Source organism: Anser brachyrhynchus (assembly GCF_964034855.1).
Source record: "Anser brachyrhynchus genome assembly, chromosome: 6".
NCBI classification, from domain to species: Eukaryota; Metazoa; Chordata; class Aves; order Anseriformes; family Anatidae; genus Anser; species Anser brachyrhynchus.
The window spans coordinates 15,885,037-15,902,895 of record NC_137700.1 but is presented as its reverse complement, the minus strand read 5'-3'; the positions used below and the strand labels follow the sequence as shown (position 1 = coordinate 15,902,895).

The 17,859-nt window shown below is 41.8% G+C and overlaps 1 protein-coding gene across 1 annotated transcript in view; it reads left to right on the top strand.

Annotated features, from left to right (window-relative positions):
- Positions 1-17,859, top strand: part of LOC308197454 (uncharacterized protein) — a 557,403-nt gene that overhangs the window by 104,305 nt on the left and 435,239 nt on the right. The window contains exon 11 of the mRNA XM_080597940.1: positions 15,199-15,343. The gene's annotated coding sequence lies outside the window, so the exon portion shown is untranslated. The remainder of the gene's footprint in view (positions 1-15,198; positions 15,344-17,859) is intronic.

The window sequence follows — 17,859 nt, the reverse complement described above, 5'->3', positions numbered from 1 at the left end:
CTCTTCTGATCCTATCTTTGCTAGACAGTAGGACCACTGCACTTTCACAGCAATTACATGCCTAACATAGGAGAGGCTGTGTTATTAAGGAAGAGTCAAGTTCCTAGAAAGCACTTTTGGAAGCATGTGACATTATGCTCAGTTTTTGGAATTCACCAGACTTTGTAAAGCACTTGCTGGATGTTTTGCCTCCCAGTCATTCCAACTCCTTTTCTTTTTGCAAAGGCAATGCAATTTACAATCTATAAGAGAGACTTTCAGGGCTGCTTTGCACCTATCTGTCAATCACAGTTCAGCTCTCACTGAAATATTTTTTTTGGTGCCAGAAGCCAGAGATTTCTGGAATTGCTACTCCTTTCTGACAGTGGAATACCCCAGATTTGCAGTAAGTGAGGAAGCAAATAGATATTTTTATTACAGTGTTTTAACTTTTTGATTAATTACAAATGATATGGACAAACAAGTTTAGCTGTGATATGCCTGTGCTGACAGGCCTACATAGGAAAGACATCAAGAATGCATGTACCTAGAAGATAACTTTTCTAAGCCCAGATTTATCAACAGCAAACCAGAAGGCAGAAACAATGTGAAAATGTCATTTCCCAGTGGAACCAGTACCTAATTGACACTTGTAGTCTGCAATGCCTGTTTCTCATTTAACAGTTTTCGCAGTAGAGGTACTTAAACTTTACTCCACGTTTTCTTGTTTAGTCTCAATTTCTTACTTGACACATAGCAGAATCCTAAGGGGAAATAAAGCTACAACCTAGCTGCTTGTAAGTTGATGAAACCTTTCTGGGAGAATCAGTGTAGAAGAGAATTTGATATGATAGAGTGCAGCTGGCTCTATGCAAGGTTTACAAAGTGCCATCTTAAAACATATATATATAAAAATATATTTTTCCCAGAAATGGTGTGGGGGGGGGGAGCTCCAGGTGGAGCAACCAGCTCATTTCCAGACAGTAATTTTAAAATCTGGTTGAACAGATCCCTAACATGGTTTCAGAAGTTATTACTGTTTCCCTCTTTCCCCATTCACTCACCATTTTAAAAAATGCAGATGGTAGATGAGCTTTTATGCTTCATTGTATGGGACTGTTTGGTCAACTGAGTCGTTCCCTTCAGCTGAGTGTCTTATTTTGCATGAAAGGCTCACAAGACTGAACTGCCGATATTGAGAGGGTCTATGTCAAAGGCTAAAGATCCCCAGGCATACAGCCCAGTCCTGCTGGTGGGTGATGCTGGCCAGTGAGTTCCTCAGCCCTGCCTCTGAGGGTAGAGGTGGCCTCTTTGTTACAGTAGTCACTTGAAAGACTGAGTGCACAGATGTGTGCCTAATAAAGCCAAGACAGTAAATTAATACACTTCCTCTGTTTTTTTCTGTGAGTGCTTGAAACACTCAGATACTGAAGACCACCAAGATGAGGGTGTTGATGCATTTTGAATGAAAGGAAGGAGAGGTTTTCTCTTGGCTTTTGAAGAAAGTAGTTAAAGGAAATGGTTATGGGGGAAAAGAAATGGACTGGAGATTCCTCAAAGGCAAATATATTCCTCTAGCTTCAATTTCTGGAAAGGATGAGATTTCAGGTTTGTACTCAGAACTCCCTGCTAGCTCAGAGAGATGCCTCCCTGCTCAGCTGGCTGCCTTCAGGCAGCTCCCAGCTTATTAGCTGGCTTCTGTGGTTCAATTCTGAGACTATGGCAGTCAGGGGAGCAGCCTGGAGGCAGCTATTTGGGAATAATTACATGCAGACATCTGTCACGAGAGGAAACTCACTCCCCTTGGACCTGAGATGACATTGCTGGTCAGAACAGGTTCCTTCGTGAAAGGGACTTGCCAGGTAGTCATGATATTCTCCTACAGTATGTAGGGTTTACCTGGGATATCCTGCATTTAGTTCTCTTTGTATGTAGGGTCCACATCCTAGTTAGCTGACTCAGGGCTTCCCCAGTGACGTTGCATTGCCTAGGGAACAGGGAGGCACCTCAGAAGGAGTCAGATGATAGGTGGAAAGGGCCTGACAGAAGTGGCTGCTGCTGCCTTCTGCTCGGGGCAGGGAGGCCGCTGTCAGAGGTCGGAGGCAGGGCGGGACACTGGGTGTCACATAATGGGTCTGAATTCCTGGCACCCGTATGTCAGTGATTGTTGGAGATGGAGGTGCAGCTTACCGACTTGCCCTCTTTCACACAGCACCACTAAATAGCGAATCAAACCCATTTTTTTTTTTCATATGTATTGATCAGCTGGTAATTCCTGTATTGATTTCTTCAAATGTGAGTGAAATGGACTATGATCTTTGCCAAAACTCAGAGTGTTTATCTCATGTGGATAGAAATATCGGTGCCTTCCCATTTCATTGTGTTGTGGAGTATTTTTTATTTTTTTTTCTCCTTTTTTAAAGCCATGCTTGCTACTACTGCAGGAAAGGCACAAAGCAGAGAGATAACTGCAAAGCACAGGGAACTATGCAGAGTTTTAAGAAAAGGAAAGATGAAGAAGTGTGGCATTTTGAACTCCAATGGTATAGAAAATAAAGCAGATTTTTTCAGTTAGGGCATCCAAAATTTCTTCTACCTTGCTGAGCAAACCCATTCCCTAAAATGTGGCCAACTTTAATTTTCTTCTCTCAGGCAGTCTAGGATTTAGAATGATAAACATTTTATGATTACTGTTTCTCCTCTTTTCTCCTTTTTTCCCCCATCACTGTACTACTTTCAGCCTTTGGTCGTATGTGCTATACAGGGCTCATCTAGCTTTTATACTGCCTTTACGTACTCTACTGGCTCATATGTTGAGCTGTGAGCTATGTTTCTCTTTGTCTTTCAACACTTCCCTCCCCCCAAATAAACAAGACAGTAAAGTCAATGCTAGATTTTTGTTTGTTTATCAATTTAGAGAGTGAGGGGTCAGGTGGTCACCTAAAATGCAGTTATTTGCGGGTCTTTTCATATGACTATGCACTTCTTAAGTTGACATGTCATAGAAGACTTTAAAGAACAGATTTTCCTAATAATGTTCAGATATAGGTGGGGCCTGGCTTGTTTAGATGAAAAGCAAATCAAACTAGAAAAGAATCCCTATACCTGTCTTCCCCAGTCAAGCAATTTTTTATGTGGTAGATTTCTTTTTTCTGTTTATCAAACTATCTTTAATCTCCTTATTCCTTTCACCGAAAGCTATCTTCCCTTGTTTGAAGGTGCTTGATCACATTTAAATTGGATGGCAGTGACAGCTCCTGTGCAAAGTACTCCTGTCATACCATTGTGTGCTTTCTTTGAGGCTCACTTAATTTAATGGGCTGGTGAGCAGAACAGTTTTGGGGCTGCCTCCTGCACCACATTTGCCTGGAAAATGCTTAAGTTTGTGTTGTGAACACTCCTGGAAGCTTCTAGCTACATGTAGGATGAAGGGGTTTTTCCCCAATCTAAATCCATTCAGCTGCCGACAGGAGAGGTCTCACCTTTTTCTGTTGCTTTCTAGTCCATGTTTCAACTTCTCCCAGCTATTGATGCTGGCCCTCCCACTGCTGGCTTAAAACTAATCGGTTTCTCCAAAGTATTTTAATCTGGGTTTTAGATTACGTTGTCTGACCTGATTTTTTTGTATTGATTTGGATGCTCCTTTTTAAGGATAGAGATAAAGTGCTGAAGTGACGTGTGCAGCAGAGGCACACAACGGTGAGATACGTGAACAACCACCTCCCACTTTGGTAGTACTCAGAGAGTTTAAGCAGAAAGGCATAACATGCAGAATCATTGCCTGAAATTTCACTCGGTGTTTGTCAGTGTTTGGCTCAGCTGCCTCATATTCCACACATTTTCAAAAATGGCAGTGTTTCTTTCTCCTTTGGTAAGGGAAGAAAAGATCTGCATCCCCACTTTGTGTCTGGGAACATCCCCAATTCTTTTGAAATCAAAGCTACATTTAGGAAGACGGCCTGTACTAGTAGCCCAGCATCAGGCAGACCTTTTGGAAAATGTATTTTCTGTGTATTTAAAAGGATCGTACAAGTAATTCACTTTCCTTTTATCAGCTCTTTTGTTTTTTGTATTTGTTTCTCTTGTAAAGTTGTAGCTTGTTTTGATCCATACGTCTTACAGTTAGTTACGGACTTCGTTATCTCCCTTCACAGCTTCCTTTTTTCTCATATCCTTTTTTCTCCTTTCAAACATGGACTCTTGATTTTGCATGAAATCTGGTCTGTAGGTGGCCACAATTGAAGCTGTTAAGAATTTATTTTAAAAACAAGAAGATCCTTCCTGCTGTGAAGACAATCTGTTAAAATAATATGCACAATTGAATATGACCTAGACTCCTCTTAGACTGTCAGAGTTTCTAAAAGGAAGGGAAACTGGCTCCTCTTTTCCTGAAACAAGGGAATCTTCCCCGTTTAGCTACTCTCTATAGTATGAAATGTCTTAACTTCATCTCAGACACATTTTCAGGAGACATTTCTTATACTTTATTTTGACAACCATTGAGGGAAAGGGCTTGAGGCTAAATCTGAGTCCTGTATCTTGTGTATTTTAGAACTAAAAGCTCACTGGATTCACTTCAGGGAACGTATCCATCTGTAAGTAACTTGAGGCATTAAAAAATGAAATGATTGGCTTACATTTGGTTTGCCTGAGACTGTAAGAGGGAGTATTTTTCTTACAAGCAAATGTGGTATCATAAACTGCCACACAACTCTTAGAAATACCAAGGCCTTAAAAAGATACTATTGAAGAACTCACTGGAAAAAAATAAATAATACTGAAATTTAAAACACTCCTCCCATTATTCAATACAGATGTGACTGGAAACAAGACTTATTTGTTGATGGAAATAAATACTGCTTTTCCAAACTGGAGAAATATTTATTACTTGTTTAAATTATTATTATTCCAGAATAAAGCATAGGTGAGGTCTTCCATGAAATGACTGCTCCCATTCCCAGTGTTTTTTTCTGGTCAGTATCTGAAAATGTGTCTCTACATATGAAAAGAAACTCGTAACAGTTGTCGACACTGATAGCAACAGTGTCTGACTGTGCCTCAAGACCAGGTAGCTTGCCCTGGCCACGTTCACAATTGTGGGCCCTTCAGGGATCTTCTGAAGGGGTGTCCAGCCCTTGTACTGAGGCAGGAGCTGAGCAAGGTGAGTTTGCTCACCAAGGGAAGTGATTAGTGAACAGTAAGTGGAGCTGGCATGCATGTTCACACACAGGCAGTGAGGGGTGCTCTGGCTGGAGAATACACATGTACTTGGTGGGGTTCATCTCTCCAGACTTTTGTATCCACAGTGTAAAAGTCTGCATTGGAGTTAGATGTCCAAGAGGCTGCTACAGTCAGTGTGTATCTGTTTGTTGGGACTGATGGAATCTGGAGAGATTGTGCCTAACATTTACTAAACACAATGCTATCTGAAGATGGAAATTTTTTGATCATGTTTATAAGGACAGGTAGTATTCATATTTAAGGACAAAGCAACTGCTTAAATTTCCTGGCCTAGATTCATCACTGTATTTCAGTAGGTACAGTGACTTACAGCCGAGGCAGCATCAATCAAGCCAAGGCTGATCAATCTGTGTCTCTGGCTTTCTCTATGCAAGTCTGAATGTTGATGGATTTATCAGGTTATCTGTCATAAATTTCTACTTGGATTGTTGTGATAGGAAAATATTTTTCCCCTAACACAACAATTTTGACTTGAACACAAAGTGGATCGTTCAGTTTTTGAAACGACCAATTGAGCTACTCCTTATCCCAAATATTCCATGAAAGGAGGGTTATATCCTATGTTTTTTCAGATGTCCTGAGTTAAAGCTGTTGGAAAAATGAAGCCAAGAGTGCTCATGTTGCGTATGGTTTGTGTGTGATTTGACAGGCTGTAATTTACTAATTATCAAATGCTATTTAAATGTGGCAAAACCACAATTACAAGTGAGCATGCGTGGTAAAATAAACAAGCTAATTGAAAACATGCAAATTAAAATTCTTATGAAACCCTATCTACTGATAAAAGCTATTCCTTCATTCACGTCATCTCTTACAGTTTGTCTAAATACAGTGTCATTTCTTGAAGGTGGTCACGAAGATGCTGCTTGTCACAGCGCTCAGACTCCTGCATGGATGGATCAGGGTTTTGTGGACCTTAGAGTTGGTGCAAAATGCATCAGTACAGTTGTGTAATATAGGCCTAGCATCTAGGCTATAACAAACTAGCCTTTGCCTTTAAATTATTTTCAGAAGTACTTTCAGTCATTTTCATGCATCAAACTCTTGGAGAATATCAATAACACATGCTTATGTTCTGCTTACTCATATTATTAAATGCAGTGTTCAAATTAATTAGCAAAATGTCATGGATTTAGTGCTTTCTGTCATCTGGGGAGAAGCATCAAGTATCAAAGAATGTATCAAACTTTATTATTATGCCCAAATGTGGTTACAGAGATACTGAGATGCACCACAGAATTTTGATTTTGCTTTCTCAGTTCAGAATATTTCTTTTATTCCAAGTTTTTAACAATAACAGTGAATTTGCCATTGTGGTTTGTATATTACATTTTGCAAATCATCTGTTATAAGAGTACTACAAATACAAAACCATAATTTCAGGAGTAATTTTGGTCAAATGTCAAAAATACAAACCAAAATTGTCTTACAAAATAGGACACTTCAGTTTGGTATGAAATCTCAGTTAATATTCAAAGAAATTTTGCGAGGCAAGATATGGCAAAATATGTACATTTTCAGAAACCCTGAAGCCTCATAATCATCAAGTTCAGGGAAAATTACAACCCCTCAAAATATGTAATAGCAAGTCTTTTCCTTGAGAGCTGATGCTGCTAGCAAAATAATGGATGGAGGTGCTGGGCCAATGGAAAGAGCGTGGTAGCTGACATTGTGTCTCAGCCAAACTCAGGAAAATATATACCTGCGTTTGTTAAGAAACAGATGAAACGCTCTCAATAGAGTAACCACCTTTCCTGCTTGCTCTCAGGGTTCACAGTTCATGTTATTCACCTTTGGGAGGGAACAAAGAAGAAAAAGAAACATCTATTAGCAGCAGGAAGAAGTGGGTACTTTTTATTTTTTTTTTTCTCCTCGAAACTGTGGTAAAGAAGTTGTTAAGGGAGAGAACAACTGCCTAAGACTGTGGCTCATTTTTTCACCACTGCAGTGATTTGAAAGGGATTGCCATTGCACCTTGAAGGCTTCCCAGGTTAAACATGGGATGGTCTGTTTCTAGGAAGGCCCAAGCTAACGTTGGTAAACAGAAATAGAACGATTTAAGTTTGATTAATAGATGTAATACTTACAAAGTTCAAATTCATTAATATTCATCTCCTGACACCATACGTAGCACATGCCATCAAATGTATTCTGACTTTACAAACTGTACAATTTATTCATTTTCCACAGTTCTACAAAAAGGGAGGTCTGCTCTTTTGTCTATTTTTTTTTTCCAAGGAAAAGGATAGGAATTTGCGCTTAAAAATTCTTTGTTTTTAAACTGTAAGGCCAGATGTGCTTTTCAGAGATTCATCTGAGTCCCTGTAATAACAGAAGAGCCAAAAGCAAGAATATCTGAAGCAGTCTGTGTTTAACACTGGACCCATTTCCTGTTTGCAAGTCCTAAGTTCTAAACCTGCACAACTGAAGTGTTGTGGAATTGATACATGGAGAAACTTTGCTCTTGCTGAAGGACTTTTTGGGCAAAGTTGAGCATTTTTATCTTAGGGAAAGCGTTTTGTTTGTTTGTTTGTTTTTGAGCAAAGCATTGTAATTTTCTTAGCGAAACTAATGTTTCTTTCCTACCCATGAAAGCTGTATTTTATTCTCAAGAACGTATTCTCAAAGAAATGAGATCTTGGTTGATGTTGGAAGCTAATTACAAGTTGGACCTCTGTATTTGTTGTTTGGAATAGGTGGCTCCCTGCTAGTCTGATTCAGAAATTTTGTTTTATTCAGAGACTTGGTGTCAAACTGCAACTGCTTTTGTTGTTTCTGTGTAGGTTTCACGTGACCTCGCTCACATATTCCTACTTTTATAGTGGACTGAAAATCCAAAAGGACTGATACAGGACAAAAAAATGAGAGGTTTTCCCAACAGTTCCCCACATTCTATTGATTCTTGCATTACCTCGAGCAAAAATTAATTGTACTAAGAACTGCTATGAAGCCTGAATGTTATTTTCATCCACTATTGCGTCCCCCTGGGGATTAGTCAGAGTAGCTCTACAGTTCCCCTTCTGCAAAAGTGAACTACTATGAAGAAGAGAGGCACATACAATGAATTTCTGTGAAAGAGTGGCAGGGTCTTTGCCCCGAGACTGTATGAGAGAAACCAATAAAAGGATGTTCTCAGGACCTAGTAATACTTCTAAGTGAAAATTAAGGGCGCCTAACTTCTAGTATTCCGGGATCCCAAGAGACTTATGGTGCTTCATGCAATATGACGGGAGAATAGATTCCTGAATGAAATAAATTCATTCTCTCTTTTTTGTGTCTTTGAAGCTTCAGCTTGATTTTTTTTTTTTTTGTAGCTTGCCCTCTAGCTCTGCTTTTCTGTTTTCTTTTTTTTCTGTTTTTGCTTGCTTAGCTGCCAGTGCCTGTGGCCCTGGTTGAAAGAGCAGATGCTCTTGTGCCTCTTGCAGGACCCCACCAAGATCTTGTAATCTGGACTGCATGGCTTTTTATGACCTCCAGCAGAAGCCAGAAGGTAGGCAGTGAATGAAGCATAGTGTCAAGACACTACCATCGGAAATTAGCCTGAAGCTGTGTAACAAGGCCTGCTGTGAATGGTCTTTGGGGTTAAAAAAATGCTTGATGCCTGCAGAATCACAGAAAACGTGTATTTGAAATTTCCAACTCTTCTGATGACATCAGTCTTTCCATCAATGCGACAAAGGTACTTCAATGTATTCATCTTGTATGCAGTTTACATAAATAATGTCAGCAAGTGGCATGTGTAGGAACTCACCCTGCAGACTTCAGCCTTTGGGGCCCTCTTGATTTGCAGAAGTATTTCTGATTCAGGCCACCAGTGAACAAAAAAAAAAAAATTGCCGAGGCGATCGGCTCCGGGGCAGACGCGCTCTGCAGCAGAGCGGGGGATCGGGACAGTCTGGGCTTTTTTTCAGCATCGAGGACACCTGAAGCAGCTGAGGGAGCCGCCAGCACCCGGCAGCCCTCACGAGGGAGGCTGACGAGGCGTAGGCGGAGCCAGCAGCGCCCCCTCCCCGGCCGTTCAAAAGCAGCCCCTAGGGAGCGCGGGCAAACAGGGCGGGGAGAGGGAAATTGACTGGTGGAGGTGTGAGGTGTACTCTGGCCTCTCTGAGACAGACTCACGAGCCTGCCATAGCACAAATGTCTCCTGCTACGCAGAAGACAAAAGTTCCCTCATCCCGACAGGCAGCAGGAGGGGACCGAAGCCAAAGTGGGGAATGGAGGCAGGTTCCTGTTCGGGGTGGCCACCAAAACTTCAGCCCTGGATATGGGGAAAGCAGACTTCAGGCTGCTCAGGGAACTAGTCAGCAAGGTCCCCTGGGAAACTGCTTTTGAAGGCATTGGTGTCCATCAGTGCTGGTCAACCTTTAAGCACTGCCTCCTAAAAGCACAAGATCAGGCGATTCCAAAATATCGGAAGTCAGGCAGGTGGGGCAGAAGGCCGGCCTGGCTGACCAGGGATCTTCTACTGGAGCTTAGGCGAAAAAAGAAAGTGTACGGCTGCTGGAAGGAGGGTCAGGTGATGAGGAAGGAACACAGGGATGCTGTTCGTGTCTGTAGGGAGAAAATTCGTGTGGCCAAAGCCCAGCTAGAGTTGAAGCTGGCCATGTCTGTGCGAGACAACAAAAAAGTTTTTTCAGATATGTGAACGGAAAAAGGAGAACCAAAGAAAACATAGGTCCGCTACTAGATGGGGAGGGTCTCCTCACAGACAATGACATAGGCAAAGCAGAGACGTTTAATGCCTTCTTCGCCTCTGTCTTCAACACTGATGATGGGCTTCGGGACCCAGGGTACCCTGAGCTGGAGGACCATGACGGTGGGAATGACAAACTCCCAACCCACCCTGAACGTGTGCGGGATTTGCTGCTCCACCTGGATCCATACAAGTCCATGGGTCCGGGTGGGATTCATCCCAGGGTGCTTAAAGAGCTGGCAGACGTCATCGCGGGACCTCTCTCAATTATTTTTCAACGATCTTGGGAATCTGGAGAGATTCCAGTGGACTGGAAGCTGGCAAATGTTGTGCCAATTTTCAAGAAGGGTAAGAAAGAAGACCCTAGCAATTACAGGCCTGTCAGTCTCACGTCAGTGCCTGGTAAAACTATGGAAAGGATGATCCTTGAAGTTATTGAAGTGCACCTGGGGGACAATGCAGTCATTGGTCCCAGCCAACATGGGTTCAGGAGGGGTAGGTCCTGCCTAACAAATTTGATTTCCTTCTATGGTAAGATCATCCATATAGTCGATCAAGGGAAACCAGCTGATGTGATCTTTTTGGACTTCAGCAAAGCTTTTGACACGGTTTCCCACAGGATCCTACTGGACAAAATGTCCAGCATACAACTTAACAAAAACATCATACGATGGGTGAGCAATTGGCTGATGGGCAGGCCTCAAAGGGTTGTGGTAAATGGGGCCACATCTGGCTGGCAGATGGTCACTAGTGGGGTCCCTCAAGGCTCCATTTTAGGGCCAGTCCTCTTCAATGTCGTTATAAATGATTTGGATGTAGGACTAGAAGGTGTTTTGAGCAAATTTGCCGACGACACCAAACTTGGAGAAGTTGTGGACTCGGATGAGGGTGGAAAGGCCTTGCAGAGAGATCTGGACAGATTGGAGAGCTGGGCGATCACCAACCACATGAAGTTTAACAAAAGCAAGTGCCGGGTCCTGCACCTGGGATGGGGCAACCCTGGCTATACGTACAGACTGGGCGACGAGACGCTGGAGAGCAGCCCCGCAGAGAGGGATCTGGGGGTTGTGGTTGACAGCAAGTTGAATATGAGCCAGCAGTGTGCCCTGGCAGCCAGGAGGGCCAACCGTACCCTGGGGTGCATCAAGCACGGCATCGCTAGTCGGTCGAGGGAAGTGATTGTCCCTCTGCTCTGCGCTGGTGCGGCCTCACCTCAGGTACTGTGTGCAGTTCTGGGCACCACAGTACAGAAGGACATGAAACTGTTGGAGAGCGTCCAGAGGAGGGCGACGAAGATGGTGAAGGGCCTAGAGGGTAAGATGTATGAGGAGCGGCTGAGGTCACTGGGTGTGTTCAGCCTGGAGGAGAGGAGGCTGAGGGGGGACCTCATCGCGGTCTACAACTTCCTCGCGAGGGGGAGTGGAGAGACAGGCGACCTATTCTCTGTTATCACCAGTGACAGGACCCGCGGGAACGGTGTGAAGCTGAGGCAGGGGAAGTTGAGGCTGGACATCAGGAAGAGGTTCTTCACCGAGAGGGTGGTTGCACACTGGAACAGGCTCCCCAGTGAAGTAGTCACTGCACCAAGCCTGTCTGAATTTAAGAAGCGATTGGACTGTGCACTTAGGCACATGGTCTAAACTTTTGGGTAGACCTGTGCGGTGCCAGGAGTTGGACTTGATGATCCTTATGGGTCCCTTCCAACTCGGGATATTATATGATTCTGTAAAATTTCTAAACATGATTTTCTGTCCTGGGTTTTGTGGTCCTTAAAAGGATCGTGATCTGGGAAGTTAAATTTCCAATCCCAGCCTTTGTTGTCAACAGGATTAACCTTCCTGCATATGAATTTGGATGTCCTCAGAAGGTGGGAGAGCGTTTGGCACAAGCTTGCACTAACTGGCAGAGCTCTGACTTGTGTGGAGGATGGTCTAATCTGTTCAGTGTTTGGTCTCAAAATCTGGCAGGTCTGTGGTTCCTTCTGAAGCATACATAAAGCAGGAGTGACTTACAGATCTCTTAGCAGCAGAGCATTTTAGGCCACGAGGAAAAAAGACTTGTGGAATTCAGTCTGGACTGCTATGACTTACCTGAAGGTCTGTCGCACAGTGTACATATTTCTGCTTCGAGCAGTATCCCCAACTCCACAAGTGTTCTCCAACAGGTTGGGAATACTTTAATACTTCTATCTCGCTTGTAGCTATGTCTGCTTTCACTTTGATTAGTCAAGTTCTTTCAGTCAAAAGATCAGTCTCAGACTGTATTTTCTTGAGATGCCTCTAAGTGATCTGGAGCTGCAAGAGGCTATACTGTTACTCATTAAATGACACCAGTCCTTTTGTCTGTGATTGCTGTGAAGGTGATGGTGTATCACATGCATGATAGTTCCTTGTTCTTGTTTTTATATAGGTATTAGAAAGAGAAATGGAAACTTGCTGTATATTCTTAATCCCTACAGGAACTGTAGGGATTTTTTATCTGGAAAGAAATTCTTACCACGTACTACTTAGTAAACATGCTGTAAAGGCTCTTTCACAAGGAGGAGTATTTCTTGTGTAAGTAGCTTTCAACAACAGATCAATCACCAGCTGGGATGCACTGTCATAATGAAAAAGGAGTGGCATTTACCAGCAAAATATCATGAAGGACAGATATAAGGATGCCATAAAGGCAGACTAACAGCCTTGATTCCTGTAGATATATTTCATTGCAGTGCCAGTCTGATTCTTTACATCTATTATTCCCCCTCATTTACCTTTCTCCCAAGGACAATTATTACATTGCTTTTATTAATTCAAAAGAAGCAGAAAGAAACATGCTCAGACCTTTCTGTCCATAAACAGAGACACACAAATTGTTCCTCATTGATCCAGGCTTAATTTGTCCTTTCTGGTCATACAAAGGAGCCCAGGTGCTTGTGTCATTTCTCTCTACTAAAGTCAGGGTGTTACGACTCTGGTGGGTAGATGTTTGAGCTCCTCAGCACTCACGTAATTTCTCACTATGGAAGGCTGAGTTGTCTTTATATTTTTCCAAAAAGTTGCTGCTAGAGTCAGTAGCAGGACAGGGGTGTATCTGTTAGGATTGAGAACAGTCCTCAAGGAGATGGGAGGCAGGGGATAAGAGCTGGAGTGACTTACAGTCCCTGCAAACCTCTCCACTAATGGGGGAAATCACATTGCTTGAGGAAGGACCCTGGGGAGGCATCTTTCTTCTGCCTGTATTTCTAAGGTGGGTCAGTAAGAGTGTGACAGCCCTTGTCAATGAGAAACTGATGGAAGGACAAAAATCTTACTTAGATGTAGTGCTGACCTGGAACTTTTAAGGAGAACTTTTAGTTGGGAAATACTAAATTTTACTTGTGGCTGTTTTGTTTTCCTTTTTTTTTTTTTTTTTTTTTTGAACTTGTAACTTTTTGAAGAGACCTTATATTTTGGGCAGTTTGTTGTTTTTTCACTTTTCTAATAAAATTTTATAGATATACTTTATATATTTTCTAAATAAAACTTTTTTTTTCCAGATATGAAGTTTCTCTTCCTTTTGAGAAGCCAACCAAATATAGTTAAAAAAGCAAAGACAAAGGTTGTCAAAAATAGGAAAAGAAATACAAACATAAGGAGTTCATAATACTTTGACCCAGAGACATAATTTCTTATCTTTGTATATTTAGTTCAAACTGTTTTTGAGATATTGATGTTTCAGCCAATTTAGGATTGGACATCTTTTCAAAACTTCACTGTTTTATGCAAGATGAAAAAAGATGAAAAATGTATTTTCCACCCAGATTTAATTGCCATAATATATTAAAACAGTCTGTGAATTGATTTGCTGCAGTTTGGCCAGAAGAAAGCCTCACTGCATAGTAGAGAGCTCCACAAGATGTGTTTCTTGCTGTTGAAAGTATCTCTCTGAACTTTTCTATGTCCCATTCTACCTAGTAACAGTGGAGGGGAGAACCTTTCCTTATGCTATATAGAGGCACTAACAAAGTCTGAGCATCCCCTTATGGAGAAATGTTACTCAGAGAATTTACACACATCAGGTGCGGTTACTCATCTGCGTATAGATGGAGAATATGGAACTCCAGGAAATGTAGGAATACTGCTTATGAGAACTAAATTACAGAAGTTAAAGATGAAATTGTGAACTATATTTGGAAACAAATTGCATCCCAGAATCTGTTTGGAATTTTTTTTGTGCAAAGTCAAATTTGTGACTTTTATTAAACAGTTTATTTGAATTAGCAAACTGTGATACAATGGTTAATAAATCTTGCAGCAGAGAAATAAGGAATAATGATTGAGCTGCATGGAATAAATTAGCTGTCAGAGGAGTTGCTCTTCTACCAGCAGGTTTCTGTAGCATTATCACATCCTTATTATCTAGGTTACACTTCCCACAGCTGCGAACACTACAAGATAGAATGATAAAGATCCTTAAGCTGTGTTTTAGGCTTGGAAAACAGTGGTGTTGTTCCAAAGAGGCTTTTGTTCTGCATGTTTACTGGACAAAATTATTATACCTCATATAATTTTTTGAAGGATAATGTGTATATTTTTTTCAGATAGATGGATAGAGAGTTATCAAAGGGAATTGGCACTGACTCAGAGGTAGACTGCATAATGAAGCCTGGGGGTTCATTTAATGACATAAATATTTTCAAGATGTTTCTTGCTGCTCCTCTGATCTTGTTGAATAACCTTGCATAATATTTGAGGGAAAGGTTATTTTGGTCTATCTCCACTCCTTTTTCTTATATAAGGTATGAACTGTGATACTGAAATGGTGAAAACTTAATGTTATATAGAGGAAAGGAGAAGAGAGTCCAGATTTCCTCTGCAAATAGAGGCCCTGGAAAGTAAGAGTGAAAACAACTTCATAGTCCACGTCTACTCACTGTCTGTCTGTTTTAGCAAGGAGCAACAGCATGATCTGGCAGAGGGAATCTCACTGTTCCTTGAGAGAGTTCTGTATAAGCATCACTTACGTGATCAAACCTGTCTTACCAGAGAGGCAACAGAACTATGTCTATTCTTTGTCAGGATTAATGAATTGTATCTGCAGCTTGAAGTGAAATATAGTCCATTGCCCTGGACACTCTGGGCAAACACAAATGGTGCTATAGCTGATGACCACAAAAAGCTACACAGTTCCCTCTCCCTTTCTCACAAGTTCATTTCACTGTTATTTGCTGTTTTAACTCTTTTTATGTTTGAGCTAAGAACTCCAACTCAAGTTTTTTTTTTCTTTTTTTTTTTTCTTTTTTCCCTTTTTCTTTAACTTAGGACTGATGGGTCATGCTTCACCAGGTATCCTGACCATGATAGTTCCTCTGAGACATTATTGAATTACAAGGTCTGAGAAGTCCTGAGCACCAGCTAACAGATCCTTGAGAAGAGTGTCAAGACACAAAGGGATGTGTTCTTCACTGTAAGCCATTTTCTTCCCTTTTTACACTTTTTCACCTGTAGTTGCCAATAAAAAAGCCATTAATACATGTTGCTTTGCAGCATATCTGGAAAGATTTTATACAAAACACAGCTCCAGTCTTGAAATCAGAAACATGTGATTGACCGTCATGTATGTGTGAGGATATATATATGTTTTTATTTTAGTGACACTCTGCCAGGCTATTGGGGTCCCTTGTCATGTCAGGCTGCCATTGGTCAGCTAGTGAACATGGTTCGTTTAGACTTGTGTTGGCTAGATTTTTTTGGGAACGTCTCCAAAGAAAAATTATATCAAGCTGTTGAGAAAAGCAGGCATTTAGGCTATTCCACTCTGAAAACTCTAAAGTATTATTGCTACAACTAGGGATTGTCAGCCTTGTTGAGGCTACCAAACCGGCACAAATTAAATTCACTGTTCTTTTGTGCCTCTTTTTGTTTTGTGTAGGAAGTCATGTGAAGCAGTGGAAAGATGTTCTCCCCTTTCTCTTGAGGAATTCTTTAGAGAAGGGGAAGGAAGGGGGTTGCTACAAAAAGAAAAATGCAGTCCAGAATTGCCTGGTTACTTTGACATTAGAATACTGGTGCTGCAGACGCTGTCAGGGCTGATCTAAGCTGCGGCTTGACTTGATTTGCCTGGAAATCTGCCAGTGGCAAGACCACCTCCCGAGCTGAAGTTTAAGGAAAGTGGAGAGAAAGGTTTCCAGAGAAAAGTAAAATGAGATTAAAATGAAGAATAAATCAAGGTGAAAGAACTCTCTTCTTTCTTTCCTACAGTTCCCTATTGTTCCTATGACTGGAGACAGGACAGCTCTTCATTATGGCTTTTATTCTTTCCCTCATTGTTCCCCTCCTTTCCCCCTTCACAGCTTCCTTCTCCAAAGGACTTGTTGCTGCAGAATAGCAAGGAGTTTCTATAAATCTCACACCTGCCATTCATCTGGGCTCTGCTGGTCTCAGAAATTGCTGTGATTTAGATACCTTATCAGAAGGTGTCCAGGTGGCTGGTACGCCATCCTGTCAAACTGTGCTGCCTTCCCCCATTGCCATCTTCCGCTGCCTTTCCTCTGCCAAGCCCTGAAATTTGCACGCTGCACTGGGACAGCACTCAGCACTTGGCAGAGAAAGGCTCCAGGGGAAGGCCTTTCATCTACAACAGGGAAATTAAACATGGCCCAGGGTACCCCGGTTGTCTAAACAGTGCATCGCCCTGCTGCTCTTTGCAGGCTTTGTAATCCCTGAGTGCATTTCTGAGGCTGATGTTGTCCTGTGTTGCTGCATGCAAGTCCAGCAAAAAACCTGTGGTGTCTTAGGGAAGAATGTGTACGATTTGTATCACAGAATTAAAAAAGATAAAAATAAAATAACATCCCATGATTTTGTATAAATTTTAGAAACCTAGCTGCATCTTTCTTTGAATTTACTCTTGGGAGATACCACATTGCCATAGCATTATGGGTCATTCATTTTACCTTGGGTCCAAATAACCTCTGTTTTTGCAAAGGAGGGAATTCAGAAGTGTTAAGCAGACTAGATTAGAGCATTAGCAGGTCTAAATCAGCCCAACCTCATCGATCAGACTGATTGCAAAGGTTTTTGACTAGTATACAATATGACCTGTTCCTTTGAAACAAGTATTGTTTTTTCTTCTCTGAGTAGTGAAATCCTGTCAGAAGGGGAAGAGAGGCAAATCAGGCTGCAGTGAGATGTGTTGCACAAGTGGCAGCTGAGCTAGGTCTCCCTAATCTGAGATGGCAAAGGATACCTCACCCTCAGAGCTGCTGGCCTAACTGCCTGTTGCTGCTGCCCAAACTGATGCTGTTAGTTTTAAGAGGTTTAGGGTAAGAAACATGTAACAGTAGACAGATAAATAGGTAGACAGATTTGATATTGGGCCAGGCCTATACAGACTAACATTGGGTTAAGGAAAAAGCTGTTGTGTGGTTATGTCACTAGTCATGAGGCAGCAACAAGCTTTGGTGGAAAGTGAAAGAATGCAAGGCCATGTAGCTCAGGCATCTCTGGATATACTCAGGAGAGCATATCCGCCCATCCCTGAGAGAGCAGTTGAACAGATCAAAAAGCCAAACCTCTTGTCTGACACATCAAAAACGTACGTGTAAACCTTAGTGTACTGAAAGGAGTTAGTCTCACAATATAAAGTACTCCTTATTGCCTACACACCTTTGTTGAGTGCTTGAGAGATACACATCTTCTGTTTGGGTCTGAGAAAGGAGTAGGCTTGGAAACAATGCAATGTTTTCTTGTAGCAGCATGAGATTGTCATGCTGGAGAACAGATAATACAAAGTCGACAAGCAGGCTGTTCTTTATCTCATTCAGAAGTTACAAGGGCAGGTAAACTTTCTAGGGATTTTCTTCTAAAACCCAGAAAATGCCACTAATCTAATAATAACTTGCATAAAGTGAATGTAGAAAGAGGTCTCCTGCAAAACAAAGGTAAACTCAAGTCAGCACACAGGAGCTTATATTTGGATTG